The 22,881-nt window shown below is 34.3% G+C and overlaps 1 protein-coding gene across 6 annotated transcripts in view; it reads left to right on the top strand.

The window, feature by feature from the left end:
- Positions 1-22,881, top strand: part of LOC141456711 (zinc finger protein rotund-like) — a 601,670-nt gene that overhangs the window by 369,434 nt on the left and 209,355 nt on the right. The gene's annotated exons all lie outside the window — the stretch shown is intronic.

The raw sequence follows: 22,881 nt of genomic DNA, 5'->3' as shown, positions 1-22,881 counted from the left end.
TTTTCCATCACGACAACGCACCAGCTCACACCTCAGCAGTTGTGGTCGCAAAATTAATGGAAATAGGGTTCCAACTCGTTTCACATCCCCCCCTATTCTCCAGACTTGGCTCCCTCGGACTACTATTTGTTCTCCAATATGAAGAAATGGCTGGCGGGAAAAAGATTTTATTCAAACGAGGAGGTGATTGCAGAAACGAATGGCTATTTTTCAGACTTGGACAAATCCTATTATTCGGAAGGGATCAACAAACTAGAGCAGCGTTGGACGAAGTGTATAAGCCTAAAAGGAGACTATGTTGAAAAATAAAAAAGGTTTACCCCAAAAAATTAAGTAGTTTTTATTTTTGCACGGACTTTTCAAACGACCCTCGTATTTTCTTATAATATGCGCATGGTCGTTTATTTTTAATATTGAAGTTATGTATTTTCTGTTAGAATCATATTACTTTTCTTTTAATTTAACTGTAACGTTTAGACTTTTTATTTTTTATTTATCTGTTTATTTATTTATTGTATTTTATATTTTCGATAATAGTCAACTTCCTGCAGACGGTTTATTACCAATGCTGTATGCAGTTTATGTAATATGGTTAAAGTATCAATGTAAGGGTCTTTTTTCTCTGTAAATAAACTATTCTATTCTACGTATTCTATTTCATCCTATACCTCTTCTGCTACCCTTTTAACGACAATAATCGACGATCATGCGAAAACTGAAAAACCGGAAATAGATTACGATATCTTTTATAGTAAAATAAAATATTATTAATGAATCTAATATAACAAGGTATTTCTTACTTTGTCGCAGGTACTGACTCCTGATATTACATCCTGTCTTAATATATGTCTTTGTATTTTATTTTTGCGTAGTTTAATGGTCAGTTCAGATAAAGTTTCTGACATTCCTTCCTTTTATTACAAATAAAACTTGAAAAAGAATTTATTAATCTATTATAAAGCAGGTCAAAGTTTTACAGTTAGTCTAATCGTATGAAATAAAATTTCTACAATTTATGACTTCTTAATTCAATTTAATTGAATCTTTTACTGGTATATTTTTATTTTATTTTATTTTTTTTTTAAGCATTCATTGAGACCTTTAATCTAAGAGAGTTAAAAGTAGAATAACAGGGATTAATTGAACAATTTATAGTGAAAAGATTGGATCTTTTTTTTATAATGATAAGGAACAACTGTTTCTAGATAGAGATTGGTCAAAATGCTAGACTAGTAAATGTTATCACCGAGTATTCTGTGCAAAGTAAGCATCAATCGTGGTCATCAAGTATCTTTGCCCAAAACTGTGCATGAAATTATGCTGATAAAAACAAAAACTAAACCAAGAATTAACGATAAGAAAACTCAATATTGTTGAAACTAAACAAATCTTCTGGAAGTCACTGGATAACAAAAAATATCTGAAGTAAAGATTATTGAAACTGCAATAAATACTGAAACTGAGTATTGAAAATAGAGACCTTGACTTTAGCCTTTAAAGTGAGACTAGTTCCCTTTTGTACAAAATTGAACACTCTCATTCCTGAAGGTTAATGATGATTGGTTGATTCTCCAGGCCAATCATTTTAAATATCTCAGACTTTTCATCCAATAAATTGGGAACTAGAGACCTGGAAACGCAAAACCGACTGAAACTTGGCGAGGGCTTTGATTTCTATTTTGTGGTCCAGTCCAGTTCGCTTGGAGTTTAAGAAAAGATTGTAAAAAACCTTTCATGTATGGTTCGGAATGTTGGGGGCAGTTACTACTGGGTAAGCGAAATGGCAAAGGAAATGGATCTCTAAAGGCAAAGTGGTCCACAACATTGAAATTCATTGAAGGAGGAAATAATACAACGTCGTCTGCACTCTTCACCAAACGCAGACCCTCTTTAAATCGACAAATTAGACATAATAATTCTCTGATCCCGTGGTATACCCACGTTTAGTTACCTAGGCCTAACTTTGGACTAACAAACTGACTTTCACTGCACACGTTCAGGACAAAGTAAACGCAGGCAAACTGGACTACAAGACTATTATTTCCTCTACTCTCACGTGATTCCAAAATGATTGTGACCAACAAACTCCTCCTCTACAAAGTGGTCATTAGGCCGAAGTTGCTCTACGCCTGCTCCGCCTGGAGCCTGGACTTGTAGTAGCAACATCAAGAAACTTCAGAAATGTAGAAAAAAATTCTGAGACTCACTCCACGGAGACTGCGTCCATTATCCCTGGTACACTCCTACATCCAAAATCGTTTGCTCAAACTTCTTTCCATCCTAGACTGCCATCCCAATCCACTATGCCGCGAAATAGCCTCCTACAGATCCTTCTACAACATACAGACACAGAAGACTAAAACATATCCTACTCTAACTCTCTACACTAGCTGCAGGTTTTTCCTCTCCTTTTTTCCCTGCATTCCAATCCTCCTCACCTAACTTTTACCTTTCTTCACTAGATTGGAAGGTTGCAATGTATAATACATTAACACTTCTGTATTTATTTATTGTAATAAATATTTATACTATTCTTCTTCTTGAACAAAATATGTTCCTTGTATTTTAGCCTCATTCTAGGTAACTATTAAACATCTATGTTTTATGTTAATTGGCGAAATGTAAGTTAAAATAAAATCTATTCGAAATATTTAAATAAATCAGTTTTTAAAAAAATACCGTGAAGAGCACTGCCCATCATTTTGAAAACTACATAAATAGGAGAACATTACGCTATCTTTAAATATAACTTAAACCAAAGTTAACTATTTATTACAAAATTTTCAAACAATCTGTGTTCACAAAATAGTTGTCCCTGAAATTATATGGAACGGGTGGTGCCAATCTCCAATTACTAGATATTTAATGCATGTAATTGCATATGTTTTAATTATATTTTGGATAATTAATGTTAAATTTGTCCTACTGTTAATGTTGTAGAATTGATTTCTGTAGAAACTAGTTTACCTTGCTTTCAGGAGTACATGCAATAAATTATATGAATTTAATGTAAAAATTGTAATTATATGTAATTGCCGAAAATGTGTAGCTAAAGAAGTAAGTGTACATGTGTTTATTAGCGGCCAAATTGTTTTTAAATTGCCTTCTTTTTTTAATACAACCTTGCTAAGAATTTACAATTATTTAGTTGTAGGTATTTTTTAAAAATCAATTAGTTTAATTGAAGAAAAGTGACGGCAATAATTTCATCCAATAATTGTGATTCATGAACTCTCTCAGAATCAAGTTGGCAACTCTGTTGGACTGAATTTAGATTTATAGAAAAATTACTACTGCTATTGTTAGTCATTAAAGTTTCTTTAATTAGACTTTGTTTCAATTTTTCTCTTTGTTTTTGACCTTATTTCTCTTGGCATATAAGACATGAGATTAAATATTATATTTGTGTAGAGTTCGATTTTGAAGTTTTATTGTGAATACAATTTTTGAGATCTCCAACGGGTTTTGGAATAGTTTTTCTCACAAAGTGTGTTTTATGACTGTTGAGAGGGGGTATCAACATAATCAAAAACGAAAAATTCGCCCAGGAAAGTCCAAAAAGATATTATTAGAGGAGAAATTGGTAATTTGGGGGCGGGGTTGGAATTTGCGACATCCTTCATGTCATGTTTTGAAGCCAGCGTCGTTTAACTAGAAAATAGTCAATCAGATTCTTCATAAAGACGACCATTTCATTATCTATTATTCTAGTTCTAATATGTAATCTATTAATTAATTATCTTAGTACTTGTATATAATAATAATGTGTGGAGTTAGGTTAATTGGTGTTTCTCTAAGTAGTTACCTTCTAATCTAGAATCGGGGCCTCCATAAGAAGGGAGGTGTGAAGTTAAGTCAATAAATAGGTGTCCTTTGTTCCTCAGGTATTACTCTTAATCACTCCTTATTAGCATCATTCTAATTTGCTCTATTTCTCCATTGACATTAACTAATTCATTCCGCTTCTCTCAACTTCACTGCGCAGTCGCAATAAGGAAGGGAAGTAAAACAATGATAATTTTTGTTGCGATATTGATGATAAGTTCAGTTCATAGTTTTAATTGATTAATTATAATAACAATTTTAATTACAATAATCAAAAAGAACAAAACAAATCATGCTGCGACATGAACATAAAACCTCCTGCCGGTGGTTACAACTGACGTAGAAAAAATTAAATGTGACGTATACAAAAAAAAAAGCAATTGGAATAATAAAAAAAAAGTCCCATAAACATCATGTTAATTAAACAATAAATGAATCATATTGATGTTTTAAAATCACAAAAGTAAAAAAAGATGGAAGTAGAAAAAAAGCTAAGCATTGAATCAGCTCAAATCTGTATTTCATTGCATGAAGTGAATAGTTTATACAATCTAGAAACGAAATAATCCCAGGTCTTGAAAGCAATGGACGGCTCTTACAGATGACGGAATGGGTACATTAGACCTAAAGGTACCATTGTATGGAATTTAAAAGAATCTTTTACTTTAGAAACAGTTTATTTTGAAATGGTATTAATAGTAATAAATGAAGTGTTCACTACACAAATCGATTAACTCCAACTTTTCGAAATATGTTAAATTAAAGTGTCAAAGCACTTGGTTCAGTCAGAGCTTTTTATACTTATAATAAATTCTCCAAATAATAAAGATAAACACCATTAAATGGCAACATTATTTTGGCCATTAAATAATAAATAATTCATTTCAGAAGCCATTTTGATTAATTCCGTGCTCTAATGTAAATCTTTGCGATGATTAAACTCAAATTTAGTAGCTGGCGCTGAATGATAACGGTAAATTTATTTGAATTTATATTATAGACAGGAATTTTAAAAACCAATGTACATTATTTCATTGCATTTCTCAATTTTTTTTTTTTTATTATTATTGAGTTATAATCGAGTTTTGCAGCGAATGGCTCATATATTACCACATTTTCTGAACAATGGCACCTTTTATCAAAGTTGCTTCCCAAAACAGAGAGGGAACAATCCCCAGTAATTATTTTAATTAACATTCTATTATATCTTTCCCAAATATTCTTCAAAAATGAAACTAAAAAATAAACTGTAAGACACTGCTGCAATCGGTAGGACAATTTGGTTGATAGATAACGGCCAAAAGTGACAGAAGAGGCACTACCAGATAAATTCATTCATTCTTAACGGTTCAACAAGTTGGGGGGAAAAAATAGAATGATGGTCAATTCAGGTTACCCTTAGCTCTTCTTTTGTGATGTTAACAGAAATATGGGGAAAAAAAGAATTACTATTTTATATTCCTAGACAAACCTTAAAAATCGTCAATCTGGAGTTGACTATTTTAGGGTAAACTATCCCCTCATCTTGTATTCTAAAAGTTTGAAGGGGAGAATGATCTCTGCTATTTTCCTATTAAGTTATCGAGTTACGACCCCCCAATTCCTAGCATTATTTTCTTACGATTCTACCTATTGTTCTGCCACCCGAGATCAGATCGTTTTCTAAAATCTGGTGATTGGTGAAATTATTCATTCTAGAATACTAAAAGTTGCATTTAACACTGCATTGCCAATGCTCGAACTTAGTCAGTTATTGCCAATGTGGAGGCAATTTATTTTTATCTTTTTTTTATATATTGATTTCAATTTTAATAATAAAATTTGCGTTAAAGGATGAGAAAGAATAGGAATTAAGGACGAAAAAACAAATTTTGTCCACAAATCGGGGCTTTAACATTTCACGCAGAAGGAATTAACTTCAACTTAGGATCGCAGTAATTTCAGTATTTTCTAGAATCCTGATTGGCTGCCTTCTGATCTGGGACATTTTCATTTTTTTTTTAATTACATTCACTATTTTTTCAATTAGTGTGCGCTGTTGACACGGGTTCGGAAATTACCCAATTCGCTGCAAGTTTTTGCTGCAATTTGGACAGAAAATCAATTCTAGAAAGAGGCTTTTTTTGTGCCTTGATACTTTCCATGAAAATTATGGAACATTTATCAAATAAGCATTTAGGCAATAATCTGGAGGCAAGATAATAACGGAAAATTTAATTATATTGCCAATAAGGAGTCGAAATGACCCCTATATATTTACGTGTAATGTCAATCTGAAGTCAAAATGACTCTTATGATTCAAGTAAACTAATCTGCGAAAAGAAACTAAGAATTCCACGGTCTTCAGCTCGTGACTGCGAGTATCGAGAGTGGGGATAGCATATCTAAGAGCATTTTGGGATAGCTATGAGACGTGGGGAAACAGAGACCTTTCCTATTTTTATTTTTTTTTGGAGTCGAAATGACTTCCGATTAGCAATGCAGTGTTAAGTAACAAGAAGCAATTACCTTCACACTTTGTTTTCAAAATTGTTTTTTTAAACGTAAATCGATTAGTTGAAAGCCTCTAAGTTTCTGCTGTTTAAGCTAGAAAACAAAATCTTTAAAATAAAATAGAAATCGCAAAAAATCTGGGAAAAAAACACCATTGAACTTTCTTTGTACCAAATTATAAGGAAAAGCTGCCTTCAATGCTGTAAAGAATCTTTTGATCCTTGGCTAAAGATGCGAAGGATTAAAATCAATGAAAACAAATGTAATTACGTTACATTCTCCTTAAGGCGAACTATTCTTCCACCCGTTTACCTAAACCTCACTCCTCTCTTCCTACAACAGATTGTGGTAAGTACCTAGGACACTCCAAAGTATCTAGGACAAACGCCTAACCTAGAATCCACAAACTAGACTCAAACGGAAAGAACTAAACAGACGATTCAAACTTCTCAACAGACTTATGGACAAACGATTCAAACTTCTATTAAACAACAAACGACTTATCTACACCATGATACCGAAACCTGCCTGGACTTACGGAATGGAGCTTTGGAATACAGCCTCCAATATCTACAAAAATCCAATCCTTCCAATCAAAAACACTCCGTCGAATCTCTAAAGCTCCTTACTTTTGTTTCTAACACCATCTTGTACCGAGATCTCCTTCTTCCCTGGAAGTACAATAGAAATGATTAAAACTAGAAGATCTACTCTTAATTCCTTTCTCTCCACTCTAAGGACTTGACGACAAGTTTACATGTCATTACTAAAACCATTTTCGCTTGTATTTCTTCCAGTTAATTGAAAAGTTTTCTTACATTCTTCTGATTAATTAAAATTCTATAAAGTGTTTTACCGTAGCAGAGATATTTCCTAACATCTTCTTATGATCTGTATTTTGTTACCATAATACGGACACTATGATACTGAAACCTGCCTGGGCTTACGGAATGGAAATTTGGGGCTTAGCCAAAGCTTCCGATATCTACAGAATCCAATCCTTCCAGTCAAAAACTCTCCGTAGAATCGCTAATACTCCTTACTATGTCTCTAACTCTCTACCTTGCACCGAGATTTCCTTGTTCCTTATGTTTCAAAAGCTGTAAAATACCGTTACTTTAAATTCCACACATCAATCACCTCACATCCCAATCCTCTAGTAGCTCAACTTACCACTCTACCAGGAAATCCTCTACCAGGAAGCGCAGGTGGCCACGCGATCTTCTAAATGAAGTAAGTGCCAATGTACAGTAGTGAATTGTACCACTTTGGGAGTTTCACCAATGGGTGAATTCTCCTCTCATGTATTCATGTATCTATTCTATGTATCATGTTGTATCAGCTTCACTTGATGCAGAATTATGCTGCAGTTGTGAAAATAAATAAATTTTAAAAAAACAAACATGATTTTGGGAATATTGAAGAAGTTTGTTAGAAGACGTAACTAAAATAAGCACGCTAGGCAAATGGATTTTAATTGTTACATTTTTTGTTTTACTGTTCCATTAAATATTAAGATGATCCTTTTTTCCTTTTAGAGCTCCAGACTCCCTACGGGTTATCCCATTCTGATACCCATGTGTGTATGAAATACCCATAAACACACTGAGCTCACAGGACTGCAGCACTGTTGCGATTGTCATCTGAAGAAGATTTCAATCAGGCAAAGCTATCCAAGCCTCAATACTTGCAAAAAGCAAGTGCGTAATTTGATTCTTTGTATGAGTAGTGGTGAGCCAGAGGTTGCCTAATAGTTCGGCAAAAATAGTTGCACGCGACATTGCCAATGTTATCGCCCAAAAAAAAACGCTTATCCTAAGAGAGTCGAAGTAGGTCGCTAGGCGAGGCTCTGAACCCGACTAATAAGTGGACAAATCTAGTAGATGATTAGGAGGAGATTGATTTAAAATAATACAGCATTTCTAGAAGTGCTGCCAACCTATATAACTTTACAGATAAATCAGGAAAAAAAAAAGACTTCTCGAAGGCCGTTTGGGCGGGCAAACATGGACTCAATCCATTCACACGATACTATCCTTAATATTTATATAACATCGCGTGCATCAGTCCAGTTCTTCTCAACGATTTTTAGAACAGATTGTGCATGTACGAGTATGTTTGTCAATATGTATGCCGTGCGTGCTGGCGCGCGCGTACATGGGTAAGTTTGGACGGTCGGCATGGCATGACTTCATTTTTACACCTCTTTTTTTATATATACGGACATAAACTAGTATTTTATCTGTCTTTCTCTGCCTCTAAAACCGGAAATCCTCTAAGCTTAAATATATAATTTCAGTTTTTTTTTTTTCTAAACGCTAGAACTATAAGTTTTATCCGAGAAATTATTGCATTCTAGTATTTTTTGCTTCCTTTAATCGCTGCAAGGTTGCAGCTCAACTTAAAATTTGCTTATTTTGATATCTAGTAAAGTTTTTGTTCGAACAAAAGTTGTGTGGTAACTTGATCTTCAGTTTCCACAGTGTGGACCATTTCTCAAGAAGTAACTATGGACTCAACATTTTGACTGGGCTCTGCGCCCTGTGATTTCTAGGCACTTTTTGCTTCTCTTACATTTCGTCACAAAAGAAGTGGAAATGGTACTCCTGCAGTTTTTCGATTTGGAGTTTTTTTTTTACAGGAAATACCTGAATTGAGGACCCCTCAATATGAAAATGTGGTTTTTACTAAGTATTTAAGTAACCATCGTAACTCAAAAACGTTTTAGAGAAAATCAGAGAAACCATTTTCGTGAAAATAGCACCAAAAAAGTGAAAAATTCCGTTTAGGAGAACGCTGGTTCAGGTTGATAACTTTTAACCGCTAACTTTCTTAAAATTTTTCATTTTTGAGTTGGAGTAATCATGTACAAAAGTTAGGAGTGATCACATACAATTATTGGAGTAATCACATGACGTGGCCGAAATACTTTTTTATCTACTTTTTTTTTGTTTTATTTAAGAGGCGACAAAAATCATTGGCGCCCGCAGTTTTTTCAGGGGGCTCCGTACAGTGTTCTACTGATGCAGACAACACTGTCCGTCACCGGACAGTGAGCTGTAAGAAGCTTCTAAAAAGAAAGACAAATTTAAGGCCCTGCAGCTGGATTCTCTTACCCGGGATCTCCGTGAAGAAAGCCAAGTAAGCTAACCACTGAAGCTAATTCCTTCCCTACTTACCTATTTTAAAAGAGGGAGTAATAAATACTGAAATATTATCGCTTCTTGGTTCCGCAGCCAGTGTTAAAGGGCATTTAAAATGCACAGATATGTTTCGATTCTCTCAAACCATTTTGACAGAAGTATAATACTATATATCTGACAAGATAACTGTATTCACTTTATAGAAAGTATATAATATATAATAAAGTACACCCTGAAGGCTTATTCCAATTTTTTTCGAGCCTCACCCAGCTATGTTGGGCTAGAATTGCAGATTGTTCGTAGATATCTTCCATGGTCTACATTAAAGCGCTCCAATGATTAAAAATAAAATTGTGTAATTAGTTCAATGTTCAATGTACTATTATTATTATGATCGTTAAAATCAGAGGCCCAAGATGAATTATGAAGATATGATGGGGTTATGTCTCTTCCAATAGAGGCGGAACAACACCCAGAGGTATGGTGGATGTTGCCCTACTCTATTTACCTTCAATGTTCGTCTTTCTTTTGAGGCCACAGTGAATCCAAGGTGACGGTAAACTGCAATGTTGAGAATCGCTCTTAGACTGTAACAATTCATAGGTCACCATTTGGTTATCTAACCCAAATACTTCGTGGTCACATAGACCAGTTTTTAACACAAAATATAGCATTTGTTAGTCTGTAGCGGAGCTAGAATAGAGTATATGGTTCTTCAAACTAAATAAGAAGATATAGCTTGAAAATCATCTCAGGAAATAGGAAAACTGAGTATTGACTTTTGCTGTTATATGCCCCTAGAAATTCTTAGTCGGAGTGACGGAAGCTTGTGGCCAAGCCTAACGGAGAAGGGGCGACTTATCGGCAAGCCTTACGAGAAGGAGGAGGTTTATGCTAGTTGGTAGGCAACGCAAAACGTTAGTGGACTATCCGCGCTTTTTACCTTGCTAAGAGTCTAAATTCCAGAATGTGAGTGACTGTTTGTAGGGGATTCAGTTTCACCAAAATGAAACATTAAATTTGGTTAAATTAAATGTATACATTTTAATAACTACATTGGCATTTAAAACTGCAGCTGCAATGACTCTTGCGACCAGTAAATTGATGTCTGATAAGTAACATTGCGTGAAGTTACCTACTCATTGGTGGCACGCAAATGAATCGAGTTAATTAATGACCAAGAGCGGCCGTTTCAGTCGTCATTTAGGGCCGTCAGTGAGACGGTTGAGATGAGTGGAGAGGAGAATTTGGAATTTCTTGTTTTAAATCGAGATTAAATCTTGGAATAAACCATACTTTTAGATCAGGCTGCATAGCAGGGAAATATGGAGCTACACGACGAAGCAAAATTGAAATATTAAACGTTAGTTTTATTCGCTCGTTTGACTTTGCTAGCCATTAGGCTACTAATATATTAATAAAATTATTTTTCATGATTTCAGTACAAAATAGATGTTTTTTTATTTATTTAAGGCGCGTCAAAATCTAAGGTTATTGGCGCCCGGAGCTTTCTTCGGTGTTCTCTCGACAGCAATCTGTTTAGAATGGTATAGATGAGAATTGGTAATTATGACTAATGGGCATTAAGCTATAAGAAGCTCCTAGGAAGAGAAAATCTAAGGACCAGCAGCTGGATTCGAATCCGAGATCTCCGCGTCTGAATCCAGAATAGGCTAATCGCTGAACTAATCCTTTCCCAGATCTATAATTCAATGAAATTTCTATTTTCTTAGATTCCCCAATAGGTAGCTTTATTATTTGTTTGTCAGAAACCTTGATGTCCACTCTTACTACTTCGAAAACTAATCCAATAAGTTTGCAACTCTTGGAAAGGCAATCCTCAAAAAAAATCCTCTCAAAATCAGGAACAAAAATGTCTATCGCTGTGAAACAGACAATATCCAGCTTTCACAGATTTTGAAAGTCTCTAACCTTTACAGTCATTAAAAACGGAGCAGTAAGCAGCCAAAAAAATAAAAATTTTACGACTGACCCAACAAAAATAACCTTTTTAATAGTTCCCTCCAAAAATAACTAATTATCACTCCTCGATTTACTTTTAAAACATAACCTTCTGCCCCTCATTATCATCAGCTGATTCTAATGACGTAATTATAATCTCTGTTAGTTGTGATTATAATAAAAAAAGAAGTTACTTCATAATTAATTAGTGAAGGGGAATAAAAAGGTCAAAATGGTTGCATTACTGGAAAGTAATATTATTTTTTTAAGATATTAAATTTAATATATTAAAAGTTAATATAGAATTTGATTTACCCTAAGTTTATCACCTCTTTAAGATTAAGGCTAAAATGTTTTACCTTTTAAGCGGTAATAATTCTGAAAGCTAATTGTACTTTTAAAAACATCTTAAATTTAGTTGGGGCCATATTTTTTTTAAGAGATATTTTATGTTCCTTGAGAAGCATTAATTTAAAGTTTTAGATCATTTCTTTACAAAAAAAAAAATAATATAATTTGAGTTTCGTAAAAATTGCTTATTTAATTATTAATTAATAGACCACTCCAATTGAACTGAAATTGATAAAGATTATAGTTTATTCGGGCTCTCAGAGCTGAGAATCATCAGAGATCTTTTCCGTGGTAGCGGAAGACAATTTTTGGCCATCGACCAGTTTGACTGACATTGAAAAGATTTTTCAACTAAAAGTCCCAGAAGCTTGCATGTTTGGGTGGCCGTGAGCTCCACTCTGGCGGAAATCTTAGACGTCCTTCTGTGGCTCCACTTTGAAGGTCCAGTTTAATGATTAGATTGGATTAACTAAGAAAAAAAGATGGTAACTCTTCAAAATTCTGCCCTTACTGTGTCAATTTATCTTTCTAGTTTCTGATGAACATCGAATGGCTAAACAATTCACATTGGAAGTTGTATGAATCATACGGGTTTCTAGAAGTTAGTTGATTGAATGAGTTGCTTGTATCAATTCGAAAGTGATTGAAAGAAGTACATCTGTTTGCAAAGTTCAGGGTAATCAACGTGAAAGTTTCTATTGTGTAAGATTTAAGTACATAATTACTTTTGCATACTATTATTACCACCACAGAAATGGCTGATGAAGATGAAGCAGAGAGTTGATCATGAGTAAAGGTGACGTGTTTTGCAGGATTCTGAAAGACTCAGATCCCAACTTCTCCTTAACACTTGAAACTTTTTTAAACTTTATTATGAGTATTATGCAAAAAAAAAAAAATATTAACTTTGTAGAATTACATAATAAATAATTCAATAGAATTATTAAGATGGAGTCAATGTCCAAACAATAACTCGACACAAGCTAGTAGCTGCAAGTTGAACTTTGTATCGAAAGTAATACTGTTACTCCAGTCAGTACGCCTTGTGAACCACAGAGAGCTGTCCAAAGCACTTACTGCTTAGCAATACTTAAGAAATAGCTTCAAAAAATATTATTATTATTTTAAATTTTATTATTTATATTTATTTTATTTTAGAAGAATTTTGAATTTTGCCTGTCTTTCGCCATTTTTCTTTTGGTTACAAATTTAGCCGTCAAGGAAATTTTGAAAACCCTTGGGTGCGGCCAAAAACCCAGTATACTACCTGAGAGAAACTGTATTGAGAAACTCACAGCCGCTGCTTAGTTTTAGGGACACTTTAAGTTAAGTTTAGGAACATTTAGTTTAAGTTAAGTAAACAGAAGGGAGCAGAACAATCCTTGGAGATCATATCAGGGATGTACTTCAAAAATCTGTAAATAAAAGCGATAAAGAATATCATAAAATTGATTTTAAAACTAAGAAAATGTAGTCGAATTCCTTTTATCCACAGCGAGGCTGGCAAATTTTTATTCATATTAATATTACCTTTTTTACTGATGTCGTACTATCAGAGCTCTTACAATGAATTTATCGCTTATTCAACCGCAGGAGCTCTTTAATTACTAATTTATTGGCCTCTTATTGCCTTGAATTCCTCAGAACCAAGAGCTCCATTTCAGGCTAAGTGATCCACTCCTAATATAGTCAAAATAAAAATTAAGTGATTAAAAGTAGAAGTTGCTGTTCTATTTTTCACTTAAAATAATATATTTTAAAGAAACCATGATTATTATTAAACAGTTAAAACAAAAAACTGTAAACAACATTTAAAGCAATAATGGCCGCCAAAAGATAATATTTTATAGTAATAAGCACTTAGTTTACCTGAACAAGGAGGCCACTGTGAGATTGTCACAATGTCCGACAGGTGCTACTGTTTTATAATTCGACATCAAAATGGGACTGAAGTGGGCTGAAGATCGGCTGCCATCTGTCGTTCTGATCCTGTGCTCTAGAAAACGACAATTCTATCAATTTTGTGTTCAATATAAATTATTTTTTTTTACAAATCTTTTTTTGTTATAATACTTCTACTTTTGGGTTTTAAGCTTTTATGATGACAAAAATGTTTCAATTTCTCTTAGGAATCAGATTTGGGTTTATTGTTTTCTTTTGCCATAAAAATAATTGAAGTACACTTAGAACTGAATTTGAAGATGCGAGAAGGATTTTTGAACCTAGTTAGCTAAAGAGGAAGTCGCGGACTTGCTTAAGACTTGGAGATGACCAGACGCGATTATATCAAACGTTACCTTGGTTAAGATATCTGACAACTAAGATTGAGATTAGAGGCCCAACTTGAGTTGTTTCCTCGACTCTTGAAGTGACCTCCTCAAAATGGCCATTCCTGACTATCTTGTGGCTCTTGTCCACCATCTTCTTACTCCTACCTTTTAGAGAACCACGTCACTTCTGGTCTTTCTTTCAATTTCTATCCTACTATTTCATCCTCTAAGTTTAGAGTTCTCTTAAGTCACTGTTTGGCCAGATCTTCTAAATTCCTTCATGAAACCGTGAACTAACTTCCACAGCATTCTTCTTTTCCACTCCAAAAGACCTCTATACATTTACTTGATGAGGGTCAATTTGGTCACCATTGCCCTTAATACTATTTTGAAAATAATTAATTTTAAATTCTTGGTAAGTAAAGTGGATAAACGGGTTTTGTTTCCTTGAGGTCATCATCCCAATTTATCTCAAAGCCGATTCTTGACGAAATATCCCCAGTACCTTCAGCGCTCATGAAGAACCGCTTAAGAATTGCAGGGTGAGCCTGTTATATGCCATCTTGGATTGTTCTAATTACTCAAACGGCCAACATAAGATTGTTCAGGCCAAAGAAACAAGTTACTTGAGCCTGCTAGTTATTAAAGACCACAAAGCAGGCGGCTAAAGAATAAGTGAGCTCTAGGATTCGAAAGCTGAAATAGTTGATGAACTGTAGTGGTTACTGGATCGTTACAGTTGAAGAATAAATAAAGAAGTAATGTCCATTGCCCTGAAGAAGGTATTATAAGAAACTATCAATGTTGCAGTTTTTCCTGTGCCCTCCAATAATTCCTTGGGAAATAGATCATAAAAGTCCAGCTCCTTGATAGAGTTTGTCCGAAATCTACTTGTAGGATGTGATGGAATTGCCTAGACGGAGTTTTTGACATATTTCTGTCCTGTTTACATGAAGAAGAAAAAGACAAATTAAGTAGAACCATTCTGGTGTAAACTCAATTTGGAAAATTGCTCACTTCTTCCTTCTGAGGAATCTCAGTCGCGATGACTATATTTATTGTAAATAAATATAATTGAAGAACTGTTGCAAGAGGCAAGTTCTATTAAGTAAATTACCGTAAAACGAAGCTAGGAAAATGTTAATCATATTAACAAAACCTAATAATTATACTATTACAGAAATTATAGTGTAACTAGTAAAAATGATGATGTTAGCATGTAGGTGATGCTAAACCTATTGATGAACAAAGAACTAAGAGTGTAATTTGGCAGTTAACACGCAAACTAGTTTATTCATTAGAACGGTTATAGTTTTAAGAAACTGCGAGTAAATGAAGTTTAACCACAATTATAAAAATAGTTGAAACTGTTTTCGTGAGGTCTAATTTTTTAGTAACCTTGGTTATAGTCTTTGACAAGAAGACTTAAAGGACATCTTAAATTTATTTAGTAGACCAGTAGTGTTCCATTCGGCCAATCAGTTTTAACATAGTTCCGTGAGAATCCTTAAAGAAACATCGGTAGAACATTGGAGGGCATCTTTTATAGTAGGAACTGCGGCGTTATCTGATCGTCTTTGAATCGCTAATTTTGGGTCTTGATAAATTAAGACTTGGCAAATGATTTCCTTCTAGTGCGTCTTAATCAGCATCTTTCATTCTCTAGGAAGACTTTACTGAAATGGCTGAAATGGTAGCAAATTGTAACTTGAAACCACAAAACAACCACATACCTTAGAATACAGTAAGTAAAGTAATCGCCTATTTTTTCAGGCGGGGCTTAACGTCCAACTACCAATTAGGTGTCGTGTGGACGGAGGCGACTAGCAAACTTACTTTACTGTAAATTTCTTTTATTAACCATTAAATAAAATCCAAGGCCAAGACCGGGAATCGAACCCAGTACCACAATGCATATTGGCTTTGCAGGTCTCGCCACTAACCGCTCGGCTAACGTGGCGCCTCCTTAGAATACATTTTAAGCACATTTTCTCGGTTCATTTAAGTGATTACCTTATTTAAGGGCGATGTTACTGGCCCCTAAAACCGGATATGGTCTCAGCAGGGATTTATCATCCATCGAATCAAAACAGCTTAGTGTAGTCCGCTGTCCGCCATTACATCGAAGCTAGAATTGATATCATGCCTAATTGGTGTAAAAAGTGATTGTGCTTAATAGATTTCCCTCTTTGTGCAGGAAGTGGACTAGCCACTGGTCCAGGGATGTTGCCACCTCTGTTATTTTCGCAGTTTTGAAACCTCCAATTCTTCACGATACACTTAGGACGAGTGAAGCCCTTGTCTAAAACCAGTTAGATTTAGAGTATCGACAGGCCACTTCTAGCATACCCTCATTAGCATTATAATATACACTAGACGTCTAACACTAACAAGAGAGCCACAGTAGGTCTATTTAGTCCTCAGTGGATCCGACTTCTTAAACCACACCTTCTCCAAACTAAAACCTTTTGATATCTCTGTCTGTCAATTTAGATTCCCCTTTGGTTTTTGCTCCATTAAACGCAGAAAAATATTGGATACACGCGAAACAGAACCAGTTTTTGTAAAACATTTTAATTTTCAACTTGAATTATATTTAAAACTTTCAAATATCTGACAAAACAGTTCTGTTTTTAGTTATTATTATTTTTTCTCACAACAGCCATAGAAATGAATGAATGACAACTGCAATAAATACACGTAACTGTATCTTCATCAACACACCTCATTATAAACAAATTAATTCTAAAACTTTAAAAAAACAAGCTAGAAATTAGGATTGGAGGGAACGCATGATAACGGAACCTACAAGAAGAGAAATAGGGGTATGCACGTGGCTTGTTAAAAGTAGAACTTAACGCCATACTTTTACCCACACCTAAATCTCATTGGCAGACCGACTGAAGAAAGTAGCAAGGATAGAATAATTAAAATTAATTGCAATTTATTCCCTAAAATTTACTCCTTTAGCTTTGCGAGGGCATCAGCTACCACAATCTGCTGGGAAACCCAAATACCATTTTCTCTTTCTGCAATTTAGTAAAATTATTATTGAATAAAATTGTGGAATTTCCTTCAATATTAACTCTTTTCTTTAGCCCTGACTTTGCGTACATTTTAAACACAGCAGGTGGGGAGATGATGGTTGGGTTTTTAAGCTACAGAGTTTGCCCTAGATTGTCCAAACTGCATCAAAATATTGAAAGTAGGGAGACACTAAATTTGGCCTAAAAAGATTCCCAAAAACCATTCGAACAGTACTTCTAGATACCGGTGTGTTCTTGGTTTCATCTTTTAATAATACTGTAACCATTGATTAAGGTAGGAGTTGGTTTCCATCCCAGTACGTGAGAGTATATCGGACCTAATCTTCAGGAACCGTATGCAAATAAAATGCAAATATTAACAAAACAGGTAAAACAAGATTTTTCATTCTCTTGGCCGCATTTTTGTCTTGACTAAGGAGATCTTCCACAAGCCTCACATTTTGTAAGAAGAACTCTTGGCAGTAATCGTTCATCGGTCAACTTTCAATTCTGTTGATAATTAAAGAGTGGTTACGTTCTACAGCCTCCAGAAACATCTTGAAGGACCTTTCTGGCACCAGTTCTGACAGCAAAGGCTACATTACTTGAGATTTTTTTTAAGCTACCCACAAATAGATAAGAGTCCTTAGATAGCCTTAAAGCCTTACCCTTTCCCTGTATGATCGGCATCATTGCCTTGAATGCTTCTGGGTCATGGTTTCCAATTAACAAACACAAAACTTGTCTCAAAACCCTAACAGCTACACAACCAAAACTATCTTCTTTAATTTCTTTTTTAAGCCTAACTAATATTTGGATTTGATGGCGGTAGATATTTGATTTGGTTTCCTTTTGCGGAACCTCACTTTTAAAAGAACATCCTCTTATGAATGTGATGAAAAAGTGTCTTTAAAGGTACTGTTGGAAAGTAATTTGTATTAAAGTACTCGTAGGTTTGCTGCAATCGCGACTTGGGAAACTAAAAATCTATCTATTTCTCAACATTTTGTATTTCCTCTCATTAAAATCAGTTTTTCTATTTTTCGTACGGAATTATTTTCTTGCATTAATGTTGTGATCTATTAACTATTATAAATAAAAGAAATATGATTAACTGTTTTACGAACTATTTCGTATTATTAATTGGTAGCCATCTCAAATAATTTAGCTAATGGTTGATTTTTAAGTAAATAACAATACTTTAGTTTTACAAATATTTTTCTTACGTTAATTCGCTTAGTGATCTTTGAAATAACATTTATTTAACTAGCCACTTGCCAATTGCGGTTTAGGAACATTTTAAAGCAGAGAATCTTGGAGATATTTAATCACTTGAATACCCATAATGCAATTTTAAGCTTATTTTTTCTAGAATCTTCTTCATTTGGCATATACTTGGGTATTCGACCTTCCTGCGTTTAATAGTGGTTAACAGTTCCTGTTGGGTATTAGCTCTTGGCCAGAACTTCGCAGTTAGATACCCTGAACGATCCAAGAGATCCTCAAGATGCGTTTACTAAGCAGCCACATCTTAAAGACTTCGAGTCTTCTCATTTTGGTCATCTTAAGAGTCCAAGTCTCAGCTGCTTACAAACAAACAGTCCAGACAGAGCATCTGACCATCCTTAACTTCAATTTGAGGCTAATATTTTCGTCGCAAAATTAAGATCTCAATTTATTGAAAGCGCTCCGAACAGCTTCTATTATTCTACACTTAATTTCTTTACTCGAATCTAAATACTCAAACAGAATAATCCTGCCACCATTTCGGAAAATAGTCGCTGAACCATGGTCAAGCTTGCTGAAGATCATGACTTTGGTTTTCGTAGAATTAATTACGGCCAAACCAGCCGTTCTTTCCAGATTCGCCTATTCTTTCAAGAAACAACTGAAGGTCCTCCTATTCTTTCCGCCAGAATTACCTTGTCATCGACATATTTCCACGAACTCCACTCACCTTAATACCAAAGTCCAGTTCTTCTAGATCCTCCTTTAAGATTTTATCGGAATAGAGGTTGAACCAAAGAGTAGGTAATATGCAACCTTGCCTTACTCCCCTTTGTATTCTAGATCAAATGGTATGAGTTCAAGTCCCGCTAGAATACCGCGAAGTTCTTCAAGTTCGTGCGGAACTATTTATATAGTGCAATTGAAAAGTTATTTTATTAATGACAGGATTCCAAATCGATAGTTAAACTAAACGATACCCAAAATAACATGATTGTTTTTAAACAAGAAAATTTCTAATACTGATCTTTTGAAAGGAATTACTTTGATTGGTAGTCTAGACTCTTACCAATGTCTAGAATGTTCTTAATATCAAAGATAAATGTTTTCGCCTGACTGATACTGTTCAGGTAATAGAATTGTTGTCGATATGGGTGACTACCGACCGAAAATAACCTGCACGTCCGACCTTGCTATGAATAGAGAGAACTAACTATCCGTAAAATTGTACTTACTATCATTTTAGAGTATTGCATTTCTTTTTACATTATTTATTGTTATGGTCTTTATTTATTTGATAAAAATAATATTCATAATTTATTGCAAACTTGCGGGCCCCTAAGTTCGAACAAAGCAGAAAAATGGACTCCTAAACATGCATTTAAACAAATATTTTGCTCATTCTGTTGATCGCAAAACATTTATTAACTTTAGAAATTCAATTTTGTAATTTCGACAATGATTAATGATTTCTGTTAAGTGAAAATATAGAAATTATTACTTAAAAACTAATACCAATGTAAAAATTATAAAAACAAATAGAAAAGTAATAAATAAAAGTAATATGTTGACAAAACAAGCAACTAGTCAGTTGTAAAAGTTGTTACAAATAGTAACTAGAAGATTTATAACTTCTGTTAGTTAGAATGTGTGTAACCTACCTGCACAATGGTCATTACCATTTGAATTTACATCTTATTTAGATTATCACCATCCAGTCTTACAGACTCCTTTACAAATTACAGATACAGTCTAACTGTAAAGAAGCTCTAATTGTGGTGGCGAAATGTCATGCAGAAAAAAACAAAAAACAGAGCAGCAGTCCTTTAAAATTAGCTACCTAAATTGAAAAAGCAATCTAAATAAAATAAACAAATTGATATCATTTGAATAATTATCAAATACTGAAGATGCATGTAGATTATTTTTACTAAAATTATATGTAATTCAATATTAATTTCAATGTTTTTCTTTAAAAATTTATTGAAATATCACTTTAACAGGTGAATTTGTATGAAAACTGTGTATCGATTGTCGCATTTCTTTAACGCTACCGCTTACACAATATCTGTTTTGTTAATATAAAAATAATTTATTTGAATAATACGTAAAACATCTGTTTTTAAGCCAGGTTTTAACAAAAACTTTCTTTTTGCAGCGGTTAGAGTTGAAATTGCTTGACATATCAGCTAGCTCAGCCTTTTGGAAAAACCTGTAAAAATAATGAAATAGTCCCCAAAATAGCCCATAGCTATGGCTCAAAAATATTCCCAATCACCGACCTTACCCGTAAGCTCTGCTTCTACTCCTTCTTCGAGCCTTCTCAAACGAGACTTCGTTCGGAAGTGTGCATCAACTTAGGGAAAGCAATAACGCTTCCTTGCGTTCCACATTTATCTAACCACCTTTCTTAGTGAAGACCACGAGATCTGGTTACAGGTAGATGACCCTCAGCTCTGTATACAGCCTTAATCCTCCAGCGTGATCTCCATTTTTTCTAAGGATTTCCTTCTCCAACACTTTTAGAGCTCGTTAATTCTTTATAGACAACAACCTAGTCTTACCTATATGTATGACGTCTAATAATAGTCTTTTACATCATATCTTTGCAGCAAGCAACATTTGAATGGAAAATTACTATTTTATTTCCGGCTTTCTGCGACAATTTTTACCTTTAAAGACTAAGCCAATTTCATTGACTTCGGTGACAACCGCCCGTGAATATTTAAACAATTTGTACCGTCGCAGAATTCATGGTACCACATTTCGAAGGCTTCTCTCCTCTGCTTGGGTCCCTTAAGGTTTACAAGTTATTAATTTGTTTAAGCCTCGACCATAATGAAACCTGTGCCTATACATAAACGATACGTGCCATTTTGGTTAATTAAATTTAAGAACTCGGCTGGAAATGCTATTAAAGTCTACAATTTGAAATTACTGATAAGCCATTTTGAATTATAACACAGGCCTGCGATGGAAAAATTGTCTGAAATCTATTGTATGATTTCAATAGATTTTTTGGTGCTGAAAATGGGAAAAATATTTTAAAAATTCCATCACGTAAGGTTTTTCCACAGTTTCGGATTTTTTTGTTTTTTGTATTCTGTAGGTGTTAGCCTATTGTAAAAGAATCATTCCATAAAACAATTATTTAAATGAATAATAAGTATTTTTAGTCGTAATGATGTAAGAACGTAATACTCTGAATAAGATATTGTGAATTATAATGATAAAGAAGTTAAAAGCAATGGTAAATTTATAACACAACTGTAAATACAACCTCTGTCATGTCAAGACATGTCTGATCCTGTTACTGCGCGTCTCCCTCCAACCACCAAAATTTTATTTATTTATTTGATGTATAAGTGTTAAATTAAATTGCAATCGCTTCAAGAGGTTGTGTCAATAAGCCAGGCTCTTTTTGTTATATTTGTGGTAACTTTAGGGTTAAAAAACAACAATGAAAATTTTGAATTTAAAATGGAGGAAGCAAAAAAACAAGCGTGGAAAGCCTTCAAGGAAGTAGTTACTAAGTTTCTTTTTCAACAAAAAAGATGAGCTGTACCCGTTCACGCGTTGCTGTGTTTGAACAAAAAAGCAGTTTTGATACCTCAAACATAATGTATTAATGACCAAATGTATACAATACATCGAAATGAAAATTAACACTAAAATTACCCCTACTTCAGAGTACAGTAGTGTCCTTGCAAAGGTAGCATTTCTACATAATGTGAAAAATTCAGTTAATGTTGTTGGCGGTGGTGACATTGCTCTTGCACGTACATTTTCTGATGTAAAATACACACGCTGTCCATTTTCAAGATGTACAGCTAAATGAACAACCGTTGAATATCGTTCATGAATGGAGAATGATATACAGGTAATACGCCATACAGCCTCATTGCTACTTATGAAGCGTCCCAGTTGATATTGGGTGACTACATCGTTAGATGCAGTTGTATTTTCCACTCCAAACACTGCCATATCGCTACCTTTGTTCACATATTTGCAAATATATTTTCTAGCTTTCACTGAATTGCAGTACCCAACATTTATGTGTGCGTTATACGTTTTTAGTAGTAATGGAGAATATGGTACTACCCAACGATTATCAACATCAATAGTATTGTTGAGTACTTTTAGTTTAATGGATTTTCCACCATCTTCGGTATAATTTATTCTCGTATTAATAATTGCAAAAAACTGTTTTTCATGGTTTTCATGGTTACACTTTCAACAAATATTACTAATTAAATGTTATTTTGATATTTTTGGGATATTTGTTCGGGTGTACCTAGAACCCCAACTCTGATTTAAAAAAAAAAAAAATCCAAAAACCTTCCCGGGGATATACCTAACAATTTCCCAAATTTTCACGGCGATTGGATGTATGGTTTTTGAATCTGTCGAGTACAAACAAACAGACACAAGTAGAGAGGATTTGGGGGTTCTGGCGCACCTAAAATACAAAATGGCGGCCATCCCCTCCCCTCCCACCCCCTCCCCTAACCCTACCAATCATCGATTTCGACGAGGGTTTAAGCCACGCCCCCTACCCCCACCCCACCTTATTGACCAATCATC

Source organism: Rhodnius prolixus, unplaced genomic scaffold (genome assembly GCF_049639745.1).
Source record: "Rhodnius prolixus isolate KJV_2025 unplaced genomic scaffold, Rpr scaffold_10, whole genome shotgun sequence".
NCBI classification, from domain to species: domain Eukaryota; kingdom Metazoa; phylum Arthropoda; class Insecta; order Hemiptera; family Reduviidae; genus Rhodnius; species Rhodnius prolixus.
The sequence above is the reverse complement of the archived record's forward strand: the minus strand, read 5'-3'. Positions and strand labels throughout refer to the sequence as shown.